Source organism: Rhynchophorus ferrugineus, unplaced genomic scaffold (genome assembly GCF_030347505.1).
Source record: "Rhynchophorus ferrugineus isolate W39M unplaced genomic scaffold, kcgeb_rfMv2 rfM5, whole genome shotgun sequence".
NCBI lineage: Eukaryota > Metazoa > Arthropoda > Insecta > Coleoptera > Curculionidae > Rhynchophorus > Rhynchophorus ferrugineus.
Genome location: NW_027472584.1, coordinates 9,786,242 through 9,810,553, shown reverse-complemented (window position 1 = coordinate 9,810,553; position 24,312 = coordinate 9,786,242). Strand labels below are relative to the sequence as shown.

At 30.5% G+C, this 24,312-nt stretch overlaps 1 long non-coding RNA gene across 1 annotated transcript in view; it reads right to left on the bottom strand.

Moving 5' to 3' along the window:
- Positions 1-23,746, bottom strand: part of LOC143197122 (uncharacterized) — a 92,846-nt gene extending 69,100 nt beyond the window's left edge. Inside the window, exon 1 of the long non-coding RNA XR_013005935.1 lies at positions 23,674-23,746. This is a non-coding gene — a long non-coding RNA (uncharacterized LOC143197122). The remainder of the gene's footprint in view (positions 1-23,673) is intronic.
- Between the last annotated feature and the right edge of the window lie 566 nt (positions 23,747-24,312).

The window sequence follows — 24,312 nt, the reverse complement described above, 5'->3', positions numbered from 1 at the left end:
AGCGATAATAGTTACTATCAATCCCAAAAAATGAAATAATAATTAGTTAAAAATACAATTTGTATGTATATAATTGTGAACTATTTACTTTGTCCATAGATCAAATAACATTAATAAAATTCTTTTTAGTTAATATTTCTATCGATTAAATTGAAAAATTCTTAGAAAGATTACGATATGGTAAATATCATACATATTGTGTATAAAATAATTTTTGTTGTTTAATTTATGATGATTACTGATGCCTATTATTATTAGTCATCAGATTTATCATTTGGTACGTGACTAATTATTGATTATTTTCCAGTTTATTTGTTAATTATTATGTTATCGTATATAATGATGTTATACGTAACATGTAACCATTTATAATACTAATAAGTGATTGCGATACTTAAATATTGATGTAATATTGTAATCAGCAATCAGTAGTTGATAGTCAAACAGAAAAAAAGAAGCAATAATGATTGAATATATGTTTTGTTTGAAGTTTGCTTGAAGTCTTCTTATATCGGATGATTGATAGCTATTGGTAAACATCCTAATGTTTATAAGAAATATTTTAGGTCCTTTGGATTTCTGTCAAATTTTTATTTTAATTTTTGACACACTTTCCTCCAGTATTGATACACTTTGACTTTTTTGAGTTCATTTAATTTTTTTGGGGCTAGTGTAATCTGCTGTTGTCATTTTCTTTTCTTTTTTCGTCGTTTTCTGCGTCTTTGAATTTCGGATATTTCCTCTTACTTTTGTTGTTATTTATCTTCTCCATCTATGATCTATTTGTTTTTGGTCTGACCTCTGTAGTTTCTTTATTAGATATTCTTGAGTTATATTTGGGTCCTTGGAAAAATTTGTTCTTTAGTGTCTTTGTACGGAAGTTGGTTTGGCAGCTATATAATCATGGATCAATTTTTGCACTTTTTCAAGATTTCTAAATCGTGTGCCAATTAAGCCATGCTGCATCGATCTGAACAAGTGGTAGTCAGAAAGAATTACGTCTGGCAAGAACGTTAGGTGCCGTAGATCATCGAATTAAAGCTGCAACAGCATATATTTCACAACTCTTCAAACGTGTTGTAGAATTATGTCATGTAAGAGGATAACATTGCTCCTGTTATTCGTTATTGGTGTTTTTTTGGATTAATACTCCGTTCATATTGCTAAATTTATATCGGTAGACATATGCAATAACAGTTTAAATCGGTTTTAGAAGCTTGTCATATAGTACACCTTACTGATCCCGCATATACACAGCAATATTTGCAATATTAAGCTTCTCGGTACTAAATATAACTTTTTGCACTTAAGGTTATCATAGTGGATCCACTATTCATCCAATAAGATTTCAATTTCATTAACTTCGAATTTATTTAATCCTCTAGTCCGTTCTCAGTCATTGACAACAAAATTACCACTTTGGTACGAGATTTGGTATATGTCGGAATACCATCATAATAAGTTTTAAAAAGTGTTTGATGGACTTCACCAGCAGGTTTATTCAAATCAAACAACAAAAGCAATGAATATCGAAGATCAAATTTTGAATGTTCCATGATTAGCATCTGTATATGCACAATAACTGATTAATACTAAACTGAGATCTGTTATTTTATGTAATGACATCTCAAAGCCACCGAATTTAATTGTGAAAGGTTATTTAACAGTTGTTTATATTCTATTTAGTATTTTTACCCATATATATCGTTGATCAAAATACACCTTTATAATAGTAGTTTTTTTATTATTTAATTAATACATTGTTCCTAATCGTTTCCGTCTAACCTACAATTTGTCTTTATGCTAACTTAAATCTAGGTATATTACTAGGAGAACCCATCGGCCCTAATTCAGTTTCTGGTGAAATAATGTTTATACATGTCACTGCTGAATTTTTTAATATATGCACCTCACTACACAACACTACACAAGATCAGATGGTTTGATTCTTTTGAGTCTGTGTCCTGTTCTGGTGGTATCCAAAAGTTGCAATATTTCAATATTTGTATGAGAATGGAGTCTTTTCTGTGGGTATTTGAAGGTCTCGATGTAGGTAATCAGTCCTGTAGTATTTTGGTGCACCCAAAATACCTCTCAGGACTTTGTTCTCAAAAATTGGTATTTTGTTTATGTTACTCTTTGCAGAACATCCCCATAATTGAACTCCGTATGTCCATATAGGTTTCAATATTTGCTTATATAATAGCAATTTATTATGTACTGATAATTGTGATTTTCTTCCAATTAGCCAGTACATTTTCCTATATTTCAATTCCAGTTCTTATTATAGTAGTGAATGTTAAAATTGTTCTTTGTTATGATTATTCGCTTTTTATAATTTCCGTGATTTTATTTTTTAATGATTTCTTGTTCTTCTAATATTAATATTTTTTCTTCTTGTTTTTCACTCTAGTTCTTTTATCCTTTTTTTCTTGTGTTTGGATTACTTGTTTCTTCTTTTCTATTTCACTGTTTTTTCTTGATTAGTAATTCTAAATTATAATAACATATATCAAGAGAAATTTAAAAATCGTCTATGAATAATTTTAAATACATTTGTTTGTATCTTTTTTTTTTCAGTTACTTAGTAACCGTAATAATTGCATTGTACTTTGAGGCATATTGCATTGTATATTAAATAACTGTATCTGAATTTGTTAACTCATTAAACTGTAACATTTTCGAGAATTTTTACAACTTTCTATCAAACAGTTCTAAGTCAGACCGTGAATAAATTTTATGGTTTATAACGGTTCACAGTTAGGATTTAAAAAAATGAACGAATTTTTAAGCCAAAAACGTAACGCAATTACTGATTAGTTAAAAATTACTAAATTCAATGCGAGACTGATATTTGTGGTCAGTCGAACCAAGAAGAAATAGTGACCTGGATAGTAAACTGGGTCACAGTCACACTGACGAATAGATGGATAGAAAAGGCGTTCGCCTCCGGTATATTGGTACAGTGTTGTCACATTTACTTATTTATATTCAAGATCTTCGTCTAATTTACTTTGCGGAGCTTATAACGAATGACTAACACGAAATCCCTCGATACTAAGAATTATAACTGGCTTACAGATAAGCGTTGCCAATATTCTTAGAAATCTGTAAAGGAACATTTTACTATATAATCATTTTCCGACATATATTATAGTGAAAGAAGTGAAATTTCTGATTTATTTAAAATAATTCTTACTAGTCGATACTCTTTTCTATTTTATCTCAAGAATGCTAAATTTTTTAGGGTTAGTCATGAATTTAACCATTTTTTGGCGTATGTTTATAACTGACTAAAACAAGTACTAATGAAAAATTTAATGTATGGTCAATACAGCTGTAGGATATATAGCGGGTTTATCACTTAAGCATTGCTGTGCAGATTTTTTAGGATGGTTTGACCTAAACGTATCTATTTTAATATATAATGTATAATAATAATATTCATGTTTTTAATTAAATTATCTATTCTTAAGCTTATGAAATCACTTACAGCAATTTATTTTATTTAAATGTGCTTTATGATATTCTTCCAATAGTTATTGACGTTATTGGTGATTGATGATAATGCTTCATTTATAGATTTGTTTATATTAAAGAAGTAAAATTAAGGCTCTCCGATTATTTTGTTCAAAATTCGTTAAAAGACATGAGAATATGTAATACTGATAAATTGCTGTTGACAGATGTCCAATCTTACAATATCGTGCTCTATATTAGACAGTTTTACCATAACAACTTGGTGGCATATAGTTTATTTTTCCAACTTATTGGCGGAGACTTATTATAGAGATACACCTAAATAATTTTAAGTTAATACATTTGGGATATTATGTTCTAATTACTTTTTTCTTATAAAACTTTTCTTCTTATAAAGCAATAATTTTTTTTGTTTCTTACATTATTCTTAAATCACCTATTATATTTTTATTTTGCAGAGAATTTCAAAGTGCAGTTATTAACCCTATAACAAAGTGTCGATTAATCAATGTATTAAGGGTTGATATTTCTGAATTTGATATCTAAAATAACTTATAAATAATTAGCATTCTATAACAAATTCTATACAAGAAGATAAGTCGTAAGTTTTCTTAATTAAAATGTACGCGTTGATTATAAAGGATACTACATACAAATAAAAGCACAAGAGACAGAAATTGTTCAAGAATTTGTTTAAATAAACTGAGTTTTAGTGTGAAATTAATAATACATATCTATCTAATATTTCCTCTTTCTTAATTTCTTTTTACTTTTGCAACACAATTGGTTGACTTAAGTTTCTATTTAACTCATATAACCTCTTTTTTTTCATCAAGTTACATTCTATAGAGTATTTATCAAGTCACTAACGTGGAAATGACCATAGAACACATCAGGTTTAACTCAGATGATAATTCTATTTCAGATTTTACATTTTTACTTATATATTCAATTCCAAATCTAGATTGCGATGAATTGAATCCTAATCATTATTGCCCCATGGGGTTGCACCACTATTAGGCCCTACTGGTTGAGTATATGATTTGCACAATCGCTTATAATTTTAGTTACCATCTGTACGAACTGCTATTTAATTAATTAATAATTCTATTTCTTCTAAATTACTTCTTACGTTCTGGTTATTACCCTAACACATCCACAGACTTCTTAAAGCTTCCAAATAAAAGTTTTGTTTAATAGTCTGGCTAGTGGGAACACAATATACAATACACAGGTACTTGAGCAAAAAAAGACATAATTATCTTTTTTCCTCTTTACATTCGACCTCACTTATTTTGTTTCTTTTTGTTCAGAGGTAATAGTTCCATATAAGAGAGGAAACTCTGCGTCTATAAATGGTAGTTCTTATATTCGTTCGATGTTTGTAAAATAAAAAATCTATTTGATTATTTGATGAACAATGGTGATGAGGTCCGCTGTCCTACATGATGCCACTGGATACTATCTGTCACTAGTAGGTTGAATTGAACACGAACCATAATGTAATAAATTTGAGCTTTTTATTGAATTTTGTTATTTAAGGTTTGTTAAAACTCAAGAACATAATATATCTTTGTACGACTCTATCGAAAAATGTAAATAACTTGGCAACAGTGCCATCAGTCACTTTAAAACTAGATGCAATAGAGCAACGGCATATCTAGTAGCGATGTAGTAAGAGAATGATTCTATGATTTCATTAAATACTGACCTAGACAAGGGGGAGCGACTCTGACGTTAAAAACCAGATAGTTATGAAATATTATGCTTTATATATTTTATATTATATTATGCTTTTATATAGTTCTATACTTATCTCATATAAACAGAATATCTCTTCATACATATAATAGATCAAGCTATAATAGTTACTATCAATCCCAAATAAATGAAATAATAATTTGCTAAAAAATACAATTTGTATGTATATAATTGTGAACTATTTACTATGTCCATAGATCAAATAACATTAATAAAATTCTTTTTAGTTAATATTTCTATCGATTAAATTGAAGAATTTTTAGAAAGATTATGACATGGTAAATATCATACATATTGTGTATAAAATAATTTTTGTTGTTTAATTTATGATGATTACTGATGCCTATTATTATTAGTCATCAGATTAATCATTTGGTACGTGACTAATTATTGATTATTTTCCAGTTTATTTGTTAATTATTATGTTATCGTATATAATGTTGTTATACATAACATGTAACCATTTATAATATTAATAAGTGATTGCGATACTTAAATATTGATGTAATATTGTAATGAGCAATCAGTAGTTAATAGTCAAACAGAAAAAAAGAAGCAATAATGATTGAATATATGTTTTGTTTGAAGTTTGCTTGAAGTCTTCTTATATCGGATGAATGATAGCTATTGATAAACATCCTAATGTTTATAAGAAATATACTCTATCGAAAAATGTAAAGAACTTGGCAACAATGCCATCAGTCACTTTAAAACTAGATGCAATAGAGCAACGGCATATCTAGTAGCGATGTAGTAAGAGAATGATTCTATGATTTCATTAAATACTGACCTAGACAAGGGGGAACGATACTGGCGTTAAAAACGAGATAGGGTCAATAAAAATGAACTACGAATTCATTTTAATTGTCCCTTTAATCACGAACAGTTATATGGGCGGTATGAAATTTATTAGTATATATTATTTATTAATTTTTATTGTTCATATGGAAGGTTTTTTACAGGGTTGACCGTAAGTTCAATTTTAAAATTTTTTAATTAAACAAATTATTAGTTTAAATTTAATTTAGAAAATGTAACATCTGTCATTTCTTAGTGAATGTTTAATTTTATTAGGAGTAAAGTTTTTGAATCGCTGGTTTGGTAGCCACAGTGGTTAAGGTGAGAGCATGGTCATCCCAGTCTCGCCAGAAACCAGGTTTTCTGTGTTGGTCACCTGCAGGTCCATAGAAGCGTGGTTTGGAGTAGCTAGGCTGGTAGTAGGAATAGTATGTCCAGTCCAAATGAACTCTAATTTGGTAAGGAGGAGGATTTGGAATATAAATCTCTTGAATCATGATTAATGATAATTTAATCTCTTGAATCATGTGTGTCAGTATTAATGTGAATTGATAGTAATGTTATTAATAAATTCATTGAACTAGATCAAATGTTTTAATTCTTTTTAATATTCCAACTAAGCCATCATTATCTATGAGCTAGAGAACATCAGCATTAATGTGTTGATGCAGCCTCTGTTCATATGTTTGGACATAGTCCTTGATAACGTTATCGACAGTTTCTACCTTCATGTCCTTATGCAGTTTGTCATATGTACTAACTTACTATATACTACGTAATTGACGAATCTACCATGGACTATCAACAATACCTTGCAGTACTTTACTTTGGAATCTTGGTATGATATCTTTATATTGTTTTGGCTGGTACAACCCCAGAGAGGACTGTTTGGATCATAAGGAATGTTTTATGAATTTAAAATGAAACCAATTTGTATATTTTTTCATGGAGGAAACTCATGAAGAATTTAAGAAATTTATTTTAAACTATCTGAATATTAGCTTTAAGAGTATAACTATGCAGAATGCATAAAAGTTGTAGAAATGTAAAAATGGAGATTGGTTAGAATAGAGCTCCTCTCTAGTATAGAAGAATTACAATTCCATACTTCTTACTAACAAAATACTTTCATTGAAAGAGCGATATGTACAAAATAGCATTGAATATGTATGTGTAAGAACATTTTTGGTTATGCTACTAAGCTTTATTAGAATTAACCTATAATCCCTTTATTAACCATTAAATATCTTGGAAGTAATTAAGTTACATTCTTGAGTTTTAGAAACTTTTTAAACATTTTAAATGAACATTTAGTGCAAGTAGAATTCAAAATAACACTATTAGCACAGATGTTTATTACACACATCCTTACTTTTACATGTTTATTATAGGTATATTAAACATATCAGGAGCCAGGGGAACCCCAGTTGCAATATTTTTCTATAAGATTTACAATGTTCAGAGGAAAATATTTTTAGAATGTTTCAATCGAGGACAAAAGAGGTTCATTTTGTATCGACAGCTAAGCGAAGCTATAATATATTTTATATCAAAAGTTTTTTTAATACTTATCGTTACTATTTTTAGAATAGATCAATCTTTGTGTACATTTTGTAAGATTATTTTTCATTACTAGGGTTGTATAAGAAATATTGCATATTTTTCAACAATGTTGTTTACATAAATATTATCTAAGCTTAACTAAATTAATATTCAAAAGTTTAAAATAATTAGTTAGTTGTTAGGTCACTTAATTTTCATTGTTTTCTCTGAGACAAGTTAATTTTAATATGAAATGTAGTCCGAATATTACATCACTTATTGTACACACGTGTAATGTGAATGTATTAGTAATTTTTATATTTACCCTTACTAAATATTAAACTTCAAATATCTAATATAATAAGCCTCCAGAAATTATAAAATATTTAAACACTAAGAACGTTAGAAGAGAAGAATATTATTCAAGTCTGTGCTGATTAAAATGAAATGTATTTTATTGATCAGGATTTATTATTAATACAATAACTGATGACGTCAGGGTTCATTAAGTAAAATAATATATATTTGCGTGATTTTTTTAATGTTCACCTTGGTATGCGCGTACGTATATCATATTAAGAAAAACCAACATTGATTACAAAATGCAATTTAAAGAGGTTGTAACTGGCAGCATTATTTTACAATACCAATTATGTATTACGAAGTTAATTATACATAGGGTTTTATTTGTTGGCTTATTAATACCATAAAAAACATAATACAATGAAATAATCTTGTAAATAATTGTATTGTTGTCTGTAGTAAATATATAACTGAAGACTTAATCATCAAATCAAATGATATCATGTTACTAACAAGAAAAAAAAATGTTTTAACGATACTTCATATTTTTTAAATGTGGTTATAGTAATAAAGTAACTGTACAAAAAAAGCCTAAATATTTATTCAATTATAATGTTAATTCTTGTAGTACTTTTTAGTAGACTTATAAAAGTTATGGCAAAGCTATATTTGTATGAATATTCGCTGAATATATAAGCCATATATTCGTTGACACAAATGTTGATATACCGATATATCGGAGAATAAAAAATATCGATACATTTAAGAAAAAATAAAAATAGTGAAATATTAGCATAAATTTTTTCTAGTCTTGGGAACTATCCACTGAAATTGACTATCGACTGTTCAGTAATTGACTACATTTTACTATCGACTGTTTCAGTCGCTATTTTTGGTTCGACCGATTTTACTACTTTTTATCAGTGACTGTTTCAGTCGACTGCTTTCAGTCGCTACTTTCGGTCCGACTGATTTTGTTACTATTTACTATCGATTGTTTCAGTCGTACTTTTAGTTACCATTTTTGGTTCTACTTGTTTCGTTCGACTGATTTTTAACGTTCTGGCTCGGTCGTCCTAACGACCTTGACAAAAATGTAACCATTTTATGCTTACATAGATTTATATGTAATATATGTAGTTCAGCAGCATTTTGGAGCGATGTTTTTCAAGATTGTTAACTCTGTACTGGACTGTTAATGTAATAGGGTAAAAAGATTCCGTTCAAAATTATTTCTGTTCAATAATAAAAAATTAATTCTACTTCGGTTAAAATTAAATTATAAATTGCATGTTATGTATTATTATGATAATAGTATTCAGTAATTTTTTTTTTCTTTTTCTTTTTTAATGTTAGTATGTGAAGGAATTTATGCATCTCCGTCTCGCTTATACTACCGTTGGAAAATATAAGCACGTATAAAATTAACTGGCCCAAACAATTATCTCCGTCCTTTCCTCTCTCACAATTTATACAGGAAAGGATTCGTACATCTTCGTCTGGCATCACGAACTGAAAAAAACAGTTCAACCATATTTTTGACTGAAAATAGTAATTACTTTTTTCAGTCCCCAATTTTTATGACTATCGACTCTTTCGACTGTTTTGTTGCGACTATCGACTGTTTTGACTGTTTTCAACCGATAGTTCCCAACGCAAATTTTTTCTAAATATTTTAAAAATTGATATATCGGCCAACAAAATATCGGTCAAAAATATCGATATTTTTTGAAAAGAATATAATAACAGTATCGATAAGATATCTCTATATCGATATTTTTTCTGCATCCTTAATAGGAGGTGATATAAATGTTTTGAACAATGTTATTACAGATGAGGAAAGTTAGTGCTATGTTAGCAATATTACACCTAAATTCCATTATTCAAAATAATTCAATTAATTATGTATTTATGTAATTACATATTTTGATATCAACTATTAATAACACTGATCCTGATTACTCTAAAATACCGTTACTATAAAATGATTAAATCCGTGATAATTTCCTTATACTATCCTGGTATAAAAATAAGAAAACATAATTGTATGATACGAGTGGAGTAAAAATAAAAATGTATTCATGCAACATTGGAGATATGCAAGTAAACAAAATATTATGTGCAATAAGCTGATTGCAGAGGTTTGAGAATTTTTTTATCTCATTTTGCGCAATTAATATTCTCGTAACCTTACGTCCCACTTAATTCTCTTCGTTTGCGAGCAAAAAATATGTATTTATACACGCATATTTCTAAAGATATTTGTTTCTGTATCAGTTAAACAAATTTATTTTAAACAAAAATTGGCCGATAATAAGAATTATTGATATTGTTTCTTAAGGTCAGATGTGAATAACATCGAAGTCATAACATCATTCTAGGCGATGGGTTCTGGCCCGTTGCGGATTTTGTAATCACCGTTCATTAATCCATGTGATGCGTTTACCACAACACTAATTTACGCAATTTAAGTGTTCGTACGCAGTAACATATCTACAACATTTTTAGTCTCCGCAGTTTCACCACTCACACCGCCGTTCTCATTCTAGAGCTAAGAATTTACTAGTCTCCATCCATTTATTCTGTCTTACAATTCATGCTTAAATTACTAACACCTATAAATCTTTGACAAATTTGATCTCCGATTCTCAGTCCTAATCTACATACATTAGTTGTTAATTTTCTATCACTAATTGTTAACTGAATGACTCTTGAACGACTATGCGATTTTTGTGTTAATTTTTTAATACATTGGTTGCTATCTTGTAACCTATAATTTGTTTTTACAACTTAGAACTAAATATTTATCTAGGAGAATATATTGGTTCTTATTCACATATAAATTACCATAGCTGCCTTTTTTTCTGTTAAATACAGTTCTCTGTACCACACGAGATTGGTTCGATTGTTTTAATTGATTGGTTCGAAAGGTACAATATTTCAGTATTACCATGAGAATGTATTGTCTCTTTATATTCTTTCATAATATTCTTTTATATTTCCTAAATGTAGGTCTTGGTTTGCAACTGTTTTGGCTTCGAGTTTTCCTAATGGAATGTAATAATGTACCTAATGTACCTAATGTACCCTAATGGGTACATTCCAAACTACTTTGCGTTATTGCTATATGTATTGATTATTAATTATTAGATTGATTTACAACCATTAACGTGTATTCTCCATTTCTGGACCAGGGTAGTTATATTATTACTTACTTGTTAAAATGTTAATTCTTCTGCTAACAAGAGTGGCAGCATTATCATCAAATGTAGCAATAATGACAATAAGAATAGAAGATAAAAGTAAAACTAAATTAAGGAAAAATAAAATGAACATAACTGACTGTAGAAACTGATTTTAAAAAGAAAACAAGAACAAGTATAGATATCTAAAATATAAAAGCACTATAAAAGTAAATAACAAAGTAGATAGCTATACAAATTACAAAACATTAAACGTAGAGAAAAATAAAAAATATAAAAAAATTTTTAAAATATAACGAAAATACAACACTAAATTTAAACATATAAAACAAATAAATGCAATATAAATGGGATATTTTGTGGGATACGCCATTTCCATATCCTATGTCCTTTAACTAACATAAAGTCCAGGAAACTGGGACGTATTGTACAAGTAAATAGCAGGTATCAACAGGAAGCATATGAGACTCAGAATCTCAGTAGTCAGCCCACATTGTTTTCAGTAAGAGCGTTTCTATAGTGTGTTAAACTGTAGTTAGATTTGATTGAAATTAAGCAAGGACATTCTTTGATGAGATGGTATACAGATGTTGGCAAATATAAACAAAACTCAAAATGGGGTATACTATCTATGTTCATTAAATGACCGTGAGTGAATCGGCGATGGCCAAGTCTGAGTCGATTGACCATAATGACGTGAGTCCTAAGTGACCGTATGTTTAAGTTGGTAAAGAAATCGGTCTTAATATCTGAAGGAGCATGTAGTCTGGGAGGTTTTGTCAGTGGCATTGAAGGGCGTGGCAGAAGAGTCTGACTAGAAACTAGATTAGATATTCCCAAGTGAGAAGGAATCCTTGATAAGGAGACTTTAAAGCACAAAGAGAAGAAAAAATAAATGATAGTTAGCGGTTGGGAGACAAGGCAATGGGAGTGATCAAATTCTAGGAAATACTGTATTGAGTCTGTTAGGATTAACCAATGTTCGTAGTTGGAAACGGTTATAGGTGGGGTTCCATAAAAATCGCGTATAAATCAGTAAACAAAATTGAAACATGATCAGATACTTTGGTGGAAATGCTAATGCTGTTGCTGTAAAAAGCACAGCCAACTCAAATTTGGAGCCATCTGTTAATATAAAGTTGTGGTCAGGATAGCTGGAGCAACAGAACTTTGTTCTAAGTATCTGATGTATGTATCAATTGTCAGTTTGGCAAATATCCAGAGTTGGAAGTTTGAAAGGAGAATGGGTAGTATTTGGAGATGCTGGGGGCAGTTACTAGTTAGAAGGTTGTGCTTCATGGCTGATGTTCTTTTCGACTATTTATTTTGATTACTCTTAGATAAGGTGTAAAGTATTTGTCGCATTGTTACATATCTACACAAAGGCATATATATATATATATATATATATATATATATATATATATATATATATATATATATATATATATAGGGTAAATTAGATGGCTCGGTGAATGGAGGTAAAAACGAAATGAAACAGTGGTGTTTACATTACGTGACCGTTATTTATTGGCAATATAAAAAATGAAGAAAATACAAAATAATCTAAAACGGATGGCAGCGGTGTTACCTGTAGACGAGGCTTGGGCAGTCGATGGTGGCACGTCTAAATCAAAGGATGGTCGAGTACGGAATGATTGGAAATACACTTCAATAACATCCCAGATCAACGCCTCGGTGTTGGCAGCTATCCGTCATCAGGTTCCAGTTGGCGCTGCTGGCACCCCTCCCGTGTTCAACACTTGGAATTATATTTCTGGGTATTTTGTAGACCGTTATTCCACTAGGTAAGATTCGACATAAATCGAAACAGTTGTGGTTGGTACGGCTGTTGATATCTTCCTTGATATCTTCTTCGGTCCTACAGATACCGTTACTTCATCGTCGCTTTGGCACTTGAATGTGGTCCATCGATGATGTTGAAAACAAGCTATTTTTCGGACAGGGCTCCCGTAATCGACGCTGTGGGAGGTTCGATTGTTCGACGACTTGGTAGCTTACTTTCTTCAACGACGAGACGTTGGCAATTCTGATACCTCGGCGAAGACATGACGAGTCTACGGTGACTGCAATCGGTACATAGCTTCTGGAGCTGCTCTGTGACTAATCCGTAGTCACATTGGTTACGGTAATTCAGAAAAAACAAATAACGACGGTATCCGACTGAAGCTGCCCAAAGCCTTTCAAATCAAAATGTCTGCCATTATGACGGAGACGGCGAGCGAGGGAAGACATTATGATTTAATCATAGTACCGGAAGAAATTCTTAGTCGAGACGCTAATGATTAACTAGTGATGTTAATATCTCTAAGAGTTCAAAAAATTGTGAAAGAAATAAAATTTGGACAAAAAATTTTAAAAAAATGAGATGAAATTTAAGGTCCATTGTTTTAGCACTAAAATAAGATTTAATGAGGAACAAATGTTTGAAGAAATGTAATGCTGAACGAACAAAAGTAAAATCGAAGAAGAATAGTTTTAAAAATATTGAAAACGCTGAAACAAAAAATATAACGGCCACGTAAAATACATCATGTTGCACGTACCCTCCATTCACGAGTCCAAACCCAATTTTGCGAAAGATCACGTCGGGGTTACCACTTTAGGGTAAATGATATGGCTCGGCGAATGGAGGTAAAATGAAATGAAACAGTAGTGTTTACATTTTGTGACCGTTATTTATTGTAGTAAAGTAATATAAAAATAAAAATGTGTAGAAAATACAAAATAGATGAAGCGGATGGCAGCGGTGTTACCTGGAGACGCGGCTTGGGCAGTCGATGGTGGCACGTCTAAACCAAACCATGGTCGAGTACTGAATGGTTGGAAATACCCTTCAATAATAACCCAGATAAACGTCTCAGGGTTGCCAGCTATTCGTTATCGGGTCTAGAACCCGATAACACTATGTTGATTGGCACTATGTAAAATTCGACATGCCTCAAGGTCGCTACATATATATATATATATATATATATATATACATATATATATATATATATCCAGTTAAATATTCGAGTAGCACTGAGATAAAATGTTAATGTTTACACATTGCAACATTGGTACTGTAAATATTTTGAAGTATTTGGTTAAAAACTAAACGCCAATAAAAATATTAGTGTCTGAGCCGAACCACAGTTATTGTATAACTTTATTATACGTAAACAACAACGAAAAATACTATACTTAATATACCGTGTACTTTATGTTTACATATGTACTCATGGCACTTAAAACATTTTAAACAACATTGATGCTTTAACCAATCAACATTGTTTAATTATTCAATTAGTAGGTGAAACATTTTTAGATAATTACAAGGACTACAGTTCGGTTTCTACGCCAATGGAAACATTTATTTATGCACGTAACATCGAAAATGTAAATAATTCGTCTGAGCGAGATACGGATTCAAATAAGTAAACTTTAAATAAGAATTTAAAAATAAATTGTTATTATATGCGTATATCGCGAACAAAATATTTTTTATCATATTGACAGATTAAAAGCATGATCCTCTCAAAAATATATTGCGCAGGTTAGTAACCGTTTAGAAAAATAACTCGCCTTTTATTTGTTTGTTTTTTTTTCTTTCGAGTCCCAGATATTTTTGAAACGTAAAAGGCTTTTTAGATTTTTGAATATTTTATCTGGTAATTTTCTTTATATATATATATATATATATATATATATATATATATATATATATATATATATATATATTAAAGTGTCCTTTTACCAACTATGGGTTTATCTGGACTGGACCATAGAGTAAATATAGAGCTTTAACTTAAATAAGCAAAATCGAGAAAATGTTTTGCGTGGTCCATTCAATGGCGGCTCTATGACCACTTTTTTGATTGATTCATTTCTATAACGCCATTGTTTATTTCAGTTTGTTTACCACGACATTTTTGTGTGTCTATTATAAAATACGATTAGCATTCTTGTGTCTTAAATATAATCACTATTATTCGATTTTAATGTATCTTCATTCTCAAGTGTTGTGTATCCAGTGTTTGTGCGGAAATAAAAACCGGACGTAGTTTTCCTTGGAAGAAACACCCCAAGTTAGCAAGATTAAGGATTTGTGTGACTTAATTATTTTGAAGGGGTTCATTTACTTAAAACAAATGTATATTGGTGTCAAGATACTTATAATTAATATTTTAGCTTAAGGCTCTTTAACCGAGATAACTTTTTCAACAAGGTGAGCTTGATTTTATAAACAAGAGATTATCATGCTTGTTTTATTATATTGTTAATAGATGCCTAAGCTGCCTTTTTAACTCCTCGATTTTACCATAATAAGAGCACAGCAGTAATTTTGAAATATATCATGTTTTAATTTTTTGTTGCCGTTCTTTAAAGTACTACTTTTTGGTACGTTTTCTCTATTCTGACGTATGTCATATGATTTAACTGTTTTAATTATCCACTCCATAATTTTCGCAATAACATTGTAAAAATAATAATAACTTGCCTCAATACATTTTTATGTTTAACAAGTAGGTAAAATATTAACAGACTTTCAGCTGTGCTGCTTTGCTTTCAGTATGAGCGAACAATAAGATAAAAATTTTAATACATCTTATTTGAATTGATAGCACTAAAAATATATAAATAAGGGAAAGAGCTAATTTTGATTATATTTGCTATATGTTATGTTTATGTAGATATGTTATGTTTTCAATTAGATTGCAAGCAATTTTTATATCCACATTTAATTATTTTTTATTTATATAAATTATATATATATATATATATATATATATATATATATATATATATATATATATATATATATATATATATATATATTAAAGTGTCCTTTTACCAACTATGGGTTTATCTGGACTGGACCATAGAGTAAATATAGAGCTTTAACTTAAATAAGCAAAATCGAGAAAATGTTTTGCGTGGTCCATTCAATGGCGGCTCTGAGACCACTTTTTTGATTGATTCATTTCTATAACGCCATTGTTTATTTCAGTTTGTTTACCACGACATTTTTGTGTGTCTAATATAAAATACGATTAGCATTCTTGTGTCTTAAATATAATCACTATTATTCGATTTTAATGTATCTTCATTCTCAAGTGTTGTGTATCCAGTGTTTGTGCGGAAATAAAAACCGGACGTAGTTTTCCTTGGAAGAAACACCCCAAGTTAGCAAGATTAAGGATTTGTGTGACTTAATTATTTTGAAGGGGTTCATTTACTTAAAACAAATGTATATTGGTCAAGATACTTATAATTAATATTTTGGCTTAAGGCTCTTTAACCGAGATAACTTTTTCAACAAGGTGAGCTTGATTTTATAAACAAGAGATTATCATGCTTGTTTTATTATATTGTTAATAGATGCCTAAGCTGTCTTTTTAACTCCTCGATTTTACCATAATAAGAGCACAGCAGTAATTTTGAAATATATTATGTTTAAATTTTTTGTTGCCGTTCTTTAAAGTACTACTTTTTGGTACGTTTTCTCTATTCTGACGTATGTCATATGATTTAACTGTTTTAATTATCCACTCCATAATTTTCGCAATAACATTCTAAAAATAATAAAAACTTGCCTCAATACATTTTTGTGTTTAACAAGTAGGTAAAATATTAACAGACTTTCAGCTGTGCTGCTTTGCTTTCAGTATGAGCGAACAATAAGATAAAAATTTTAATACATCTTATTTGAATTGATAGCACTAAAAATATATAAATATATAATAAGGGAAAGAGGTAATTTTGATTATATTTGTTATATGTTATGTTTATGTAGATATGTTATGTTTTCAATTAGATTGCAAGCAATTTTTATATCCACATTTAATTATTTTTTATTTATATAAATTATATATATATATATATATATATATATATATATATATATATATATATATATATATATATATATATATATATTCTTATGTTTTAGCTTTTTGATATTATATAATATGTCTATTTGTAAAGAATTTTATATTAATAAATGGTTTTTGAAAAATTACATTTTGGTTTTATTTAAAATTTAATTAGTCAGCAGAATATGACGTCAGAGGTTAGTCACGTGATAGGCATGAAATCGTCGACCAATGAAATGCTGCCCTTATAAAATATTTTCATTAAAGGTGCCTGTAATCGTAATTTAAACTAACCAATGAAATTCAGCGAAATGACATTCTCAGCGCCTTTCTGCTGAGATCACGCAAAACAATTCTGAAATTATTTTTATTAAGTTAACACTCTATATATTACTCTATGGACTGGACCTACAGTTTAACGTGGCTCCGAACCACGATCCTCAGCATTAAGCCTACCGACTGGCGAGTGACCAACTTTAGAAATCATACCAGAAGACATCCGGGTGTTATCCAGCCTGGTTACTGGCGTGACTGGGATCATTTTCCTTGTGGGAAATTTTAAACAATCACAAACATAAATTTACGACCATGCCCAGCAGGATTCGAACCCGGGGCTATCGCAACAGTAGGAGGACCGTCCCATAGCCTTTACCACTACGCCACTGCACCTGCTATACCTGGTAAATTTTTTCTCATAATATAATATTTGTATGCCATAAAAAATCTTTGATATAAACAATCAGGAATAATAGTGGAACATTTTCAAAATCTATTTTTTTAGCTATTATATAGATTTTTTCTTCAGTTGTTTATATGATATTAAAAGTTAATTAGTAGTAATTAATGTTTAATTAATATTTCCCGTTGTGTAGTAGATAAAACGATTAATTATCAAATGGTTAAAGCCTCTATTTACTAAAGTTAATTAAAATAACATAGAGAGTTTAATTATATATGTTATAAATACCCATATCATGTTACATTAAATACTTCAGTAACCAGAAGCAGTATTTCTTGTTACTTGTGGATATTCCCTGAAATCTGGAACGTGCTTATATGTCATTTATTTTATCTTGTTTACATTGCATAAAAATGTGCCAACTTATATTATGTAAGTCGCTATATATAAGTATAGAAAACGAATTAGACTAGTTAATTGTATGAAAAATAATCATCATATATAAGTTACATATATTTTAGCTGCTATTACTAGTGTCGGAAATTATCGACTAAAAACAGTCCAAACAGTCGATAGTCGCAAAACAGTCGATAGTCAAAAAACTAGCGCCTGAAATTAGTAATTACTATTTTCAGTCAAATACACGGTTCGACTGTTTTTTTCAATTCGTGATGTCAGACGAAGATGTACGAATCCTTTACTGTATAAATTGTGAGAGAGGAAAGGACGGAGATAATTGCTTGGGGTAGTAAATTTTATATGCGGTTATATTTTCTAATGGTAGTATACGCGAGACGGAGATGTATAAAGTCCTTCACGAACTAAATTTAAAAAGAAAAGGAAATAAAAATTGAATGCTATTATAATAAATAATACATAACATGCAATTTATAATTTAATTTTCAACGAAGTTGAATTAATTTTATATTTTAATGTTCCGTGCATCTGTAAGAAGGAATGGAATTTTTCTATGGAATGGAATAGTACCCCACAAATATTTTATTGTATTTTATTTAGTTAATTGCTATTTTTAAATAATATACTATAATAAATTTAGACAATACAATAGAACTTAAACAAAACCTAGAAACTAAAGATGTACAATAACCATAAATACTACATAAGAATTAAACATATACCTAATCATAGAAAAGAAACTAATCCATGACATAATTAAATATCATCTGAATGAGATGATGCAAATGCTTTATTTATTATTGAACGGAAATATTTTTCAACAAAAATCGAGAGAGTGATCCAAATAGTATCTATTATTGCTATAAATACTGTCAAAATATTTTACTATTTATCATTTCCAATTTTACCCTATTACATTAACAATTTTGAAAAATATCGTAGTAAAATGCTATAATATTAATATACAGAATATTGTTATTTACAAGAAAACTACCAAGAAAATCATAAAACTACATATTTTACACCTAAATCTATGTAAGCATAATTTGGGTACATTTTTATCAAGTTCGCGGCTAGGACGACATAGTCAGACGTTAAATCAATCGAATGAAACAAGTAGAACCAAAAATGGCAAATAAAAGTACGACTGAAACAGTCGATAATAAATAGTAACAAAATCAGACGAACCGAAAATAGCGTCTGAAAACAGTCGACGGAAACAGTCATTGGTAAAAAGTAATAAATTCAGTCGAATCAAAAATAGCAAATGAAACAGTCGATAGTAAAAAATAGTCAAATACTAAACAGTCGATAGTCAATTGCAGTCTATAGTTCCCAACACTAGTTATTACTAATATTACTAAAAATTAAATCATTTAAATCTTAACTATTACATAAATTGGAAAACCAAAACTCAAGTGGAAAGAGCATTTTAAAAAGAAACGAGCAGAACTTTGCATAAAGCTTAAAAATTGTAGTGGTTGCTTGAACGACAATCCATACTATTACTTCACGACTAATTGCTAATCTATAAACACATTTTTGAGCCAAACCAGGTTTTGACCAGTGGATCTCCAGTGTGCAACTATGGGGCCGCACAAAGAAATCGAATATTAATCTAATCCAAACTTAGCAAAATATTGTCATCGCCTTATGGTATACTAGTCAATTAAGAAATTAAACGGTTCGTGAACAAACATCAAGTGATACTGTCCGAACATAAAAACGTCGTACTATATCTACTCGAAAGTAGTGGTTTTATCCTGAGGTTGAAGATACAAAACCTTTTGAACTAATATAGTTAAATTATATGTGAAAATTGTGCCGTGATTTGGAAATATTTGATGTGCATCAGTGAAAGTGCATCCATCAGGCGTTAATTAAATTTGGATCTTCAATCTGGACTTTATGAAGGAGGAGAACAATGTGAAAGACCAACTACTAGATTGTTGTAGTTGTAATATGTGTGTCATGTGCTTTTTAAGTAAAAGTAGTTAGAAAATGATTATGCAAACGCAGACATATGTTAAAAAGAACTGTCTTGATTATGTGGGACTCCTGAATAATTCCAAAGTGCTTTTGCCTATACTTCTGCCATTTAAGATGTTAGATTTGCTGATTTCAGAAACCTTTGTTGATTCTCAGACTAAATCATATAATAGTTCCAGCTATTTTCAGGATATAGTGGAGGGTCTAAGACCCCTCCTAAGAGGATTGAAGGAGTAAGTTACGATATGAAGATGAAGCATGAAGATCTCACTAGTCATCTTAGTTCACGTAGCAAAGTGGTTGTTAGTATTTCCTTGCAAAATTCTGGTCTACATTGTCCGTTTGAAAATAGGTGTAAAACAACATTCGTTGGTACTTTGTGCAAGGTACATTATCGTTAAATCATATTGGAAGTGATCTAATAAGTTAACAGCCACTAATTGGAATTTACAGTAATACATCCAAAATCAGAGTTTTCTTTGGGCCAATATAATTTCGAAAATTTTGTCTTTACAATAGGAGGACCCATCGGCCCTATCTTAGTCTCTAGTGTAATAAGGTTTATGTATTAATACTGCTGTTTTTCTATTAAATGCACGTCACTACACTACACAAGAGCGAATGGTTTGATTATTTTTAGTCTGCATCCTGTTTTGATGTAATCTAAGAGTTGTATTACTTCGTTATTGACTCCTTGCAATTCTTTTGATTTCGTGAGTGATCGTCGGTATCAGAAGGTCTTGGTGTAAGTAATCAGTCCTCTAGTATCTGGATACTCCTACAATATTTGAATTCCGTATGTCCATATAATTTTCACTAATTACTTGTATAGCAATTTATTACATTCAGATAAGTGTGACCTTTTTTGTGATTAACCCATACATTTTCCTATATTTTAACTCCAGTTCCTTCCAGCGAAGTTTTTTATCAAGACATACTTCGAGATACTTAGCGTTGTTACTATATAGATTGATAGTATTATTTATTATTACTGGTGCTTATTATACATAAATTTCACATGTACTAATTTATTTTGGATAATACGTTAAAGTTGATACACGTGTACGTTTGTTTTAAATTGCAATAAATCACAATACCCATCTTAAAGATATCGATACCCGTCCATTTAAGACATTCTCTTCACTTCACTTCAGACATTGGCTTCACTTCGCTTTAAAGTGTTCTTAAGCTTCATTTAATTTCCACACACGACATGTAAAATTCGTTTGAAACCCGAAAAGTATTTTCCCTCTCATTTTATCCTATTGAAAAGAGATAGAATTATGCCTGATATATCGGAACATGTAGTCGGTATCATTCGATTTTAGTTGGTACTGATCGGTTCTGTTGCCACATGTCGGCAATATTCTTCAAAACATTAATGACAATAATTAAAGGTTATAAGCCGGCAAACTTTTTAAACCAAAAATTTTATGCGGAAACACTACGACGTGCTGATGTCGTACATTTTGATGACGTGCATTGGCTGTTTTATTGTAGGGCTATATATTTGGTCAAATATTTATCATTCTGCCCTCGTATCAAAAGTACAACTCTCTTCACAATTTCTACTTGTTCTTAGGTATTAGATTTAAGTAATTTTTGTTTTAAATATAAAATTTAAATTGAAATAACAATAATACAATTTAATAAATAATTAATTTGTATTTATTGTATTTATTATTATTGATAAAGCAGTATTTATCAACAATGTATCAATCAATATAGTCTTTATGCTATCATAAATTACTCGAGTTTCTTATATGTATGACATCGTGTTGTTTATCGTTTATATTACTTAGTGAAGAAATATAAAAAGGTGGGTTTATTATCCATTTTATCTAAGTAACTAATATCGAATATCGTTTACAAATTCCATATCGCGATATCATTAAATGACTTATGCCATAACAATAAAAATTCACTCCAACGCAATAAATTATATTATTTAAAGCCTTATCTCAACCTATTGCGTAATTTACTTTTTTACGAACAGTAAAGTTGACATTCGTTGCGATATTATTTATTTATATACGTTCGGGAAAATGATTTCATAATTTCAACACTTTAATTTCCGACAATTGTAAATTTGTTTGAACACATGTCTTATTGCTGTACTTAGATCTCCCCATATAAATAAATCGAACTTCCCTTCCAAATCATATTTCTAGGAAAAAATTTCTATAGAGTCCCAATGCAAGCTTTAGATGTTTAGGGTAAATGATGTGGCTCGGTAATTGGAGGTAATACGAAATGTTGGTGTTTACATTGTGTGACCGTTATTTATTTGGTATATAAAAATGTGAAAAATACAAATGATAAAACGTATGGCAGCGGTGTTATCTGGAGACGAGGCTTGCGCAGTCGATGGTGGCACGTCTAAACCAAACGAGGGTTCAGCACTGAATGACCGAAATACCCTTCAATAACATCCCAGATAAACGTCTCGGGGTTGCCGCCAGCTATTCGTTGTCCGGTTCTAGTTGGTGCTGCTGGCACCCCGTCCGTCTTCAACATCTGCGATTATATTTCTGGGTATTTTGTAGACCGTTATTCGACAATGTAAAATTCGACATGCCTTAAGGTCGCTACAATACTCCCGTGCCAGAATTTTACATATTTTACAATTATTCTAAGCAACAAAAATACAAAAATGTATGAAAAAATATCAAATACAAAAAAAAATATATACCAAACAAAATGTGCTGTGTGAAAAGGGCTTTGAAAAATATGGTAAATCGAAACGGTTGTAGTTGGTACGGTTGCGATCCGGTACGGCTGTTGATATCTTCCGGCCCTACAGATACCGTTGCTTTGGCACTTCAATGTGGTCCACCGCCGACGTTGAGAACAAGCTATTTTTCGGACAGGGCTCCCATAATCGACGCTGTGGGAGGATCGATTGTTCGACGACGTGGTAGCTTATTTTCTTCGACGACGAGACGTTAGCAATTCTGGTACCTCGGCGAAGACATGACGAGTCTACGGTGACTGCAATCGGTACCTAGCTTCCGGAGCTGCTCTGTGACTAATCCGTAGTCACATACGTTACAGCAACTCAGAGAAGACAAATAACGACGGTATCCGACCGAAGCTGCCCAAAGCCTTTCAAATCAAAATGTCTGCCATTATGACGGAGACGGCGAGCGAAGGAAGACATTATGATTTAAACATAGCGCCGAAAGAAATGTTTAGCCCAGACGCTGATGATTAAACAGTGATGTAAAAATATCTATGAGTTCGAAATATTGTGAAAGAAAATTATGACAAATAATTAAAAAAAAATTAATTGGAATAAAATGAAAAGGAATATTGAAGGTAAAATCGAAAACGAATCGAATTAAAAATATTTAAAATTTTGAAACAGAAAATATAACGGCCACAATACACCATGTTCAACGTACCCTCCATTCACGAGTCCAAACCCAATTTTGCGAAAGATCACGTCGGGGTCACCACTTTAGGGTAAATGATGTGGCTCGGTGAATGGAGGTAAAACGAAATGAAACAGTGGTGTTTAGATTATGTGACCGTTATTTATTTGCTATATAAAAATGTGAAAAATCAAATGATAAAACGTATGGCAACCTGGAGACGAAGCTTGGGCAGTCGATGGTGGCACGTCTAAACCAAACGAGGGTTCAGCACTGAATGACCGAAATACCCTTCAATAACTTCCCAGATAAACGTCTCGGGGTTGCCGCCAGCTATTCATTGTCCGGTTCTAGTTGGCGCTGCTGGCACCCCGCCCGTCTTCAACATCTAGGATTATATTTCTGGGTATTTTGTAGACCGTTATTCCACGATGTAAAATTCGACATGCCTCAAGGTCGCTACAGATGTATGACAAATAGCCTTCATTAAGTTTTAATATTTTTTTTATTTATACTTTGTGTTAAATGTTTTATAAATAAAGGGAATTCTAAAAAGGCAATAATTAACTGCTAGTTAGTATTTATAGACTCTAATAAGTGGACAAGCTTTTGGGCAAACTGCTTTATTTACTGCTTCGTGACCCTCTTTGTCTTCCACGTGGATATCACCTCTTTTGAAACCCTGGAACCATTCCTAGCATGTTGTTTCGTTAACACACTTATCTTATTATCTTATAATATGCCTCTATTATAATTCTATTCGCTTCAGCTTCAGTTTTTTGCAATAAAAAGTAGAAATAAATACTTCCCGCAAATTGAGCTTGTTGAACACTATTAGGAAGAAGGAGTTATGGATAAATATTTGGCCTTGATATAAAAATTTTCAA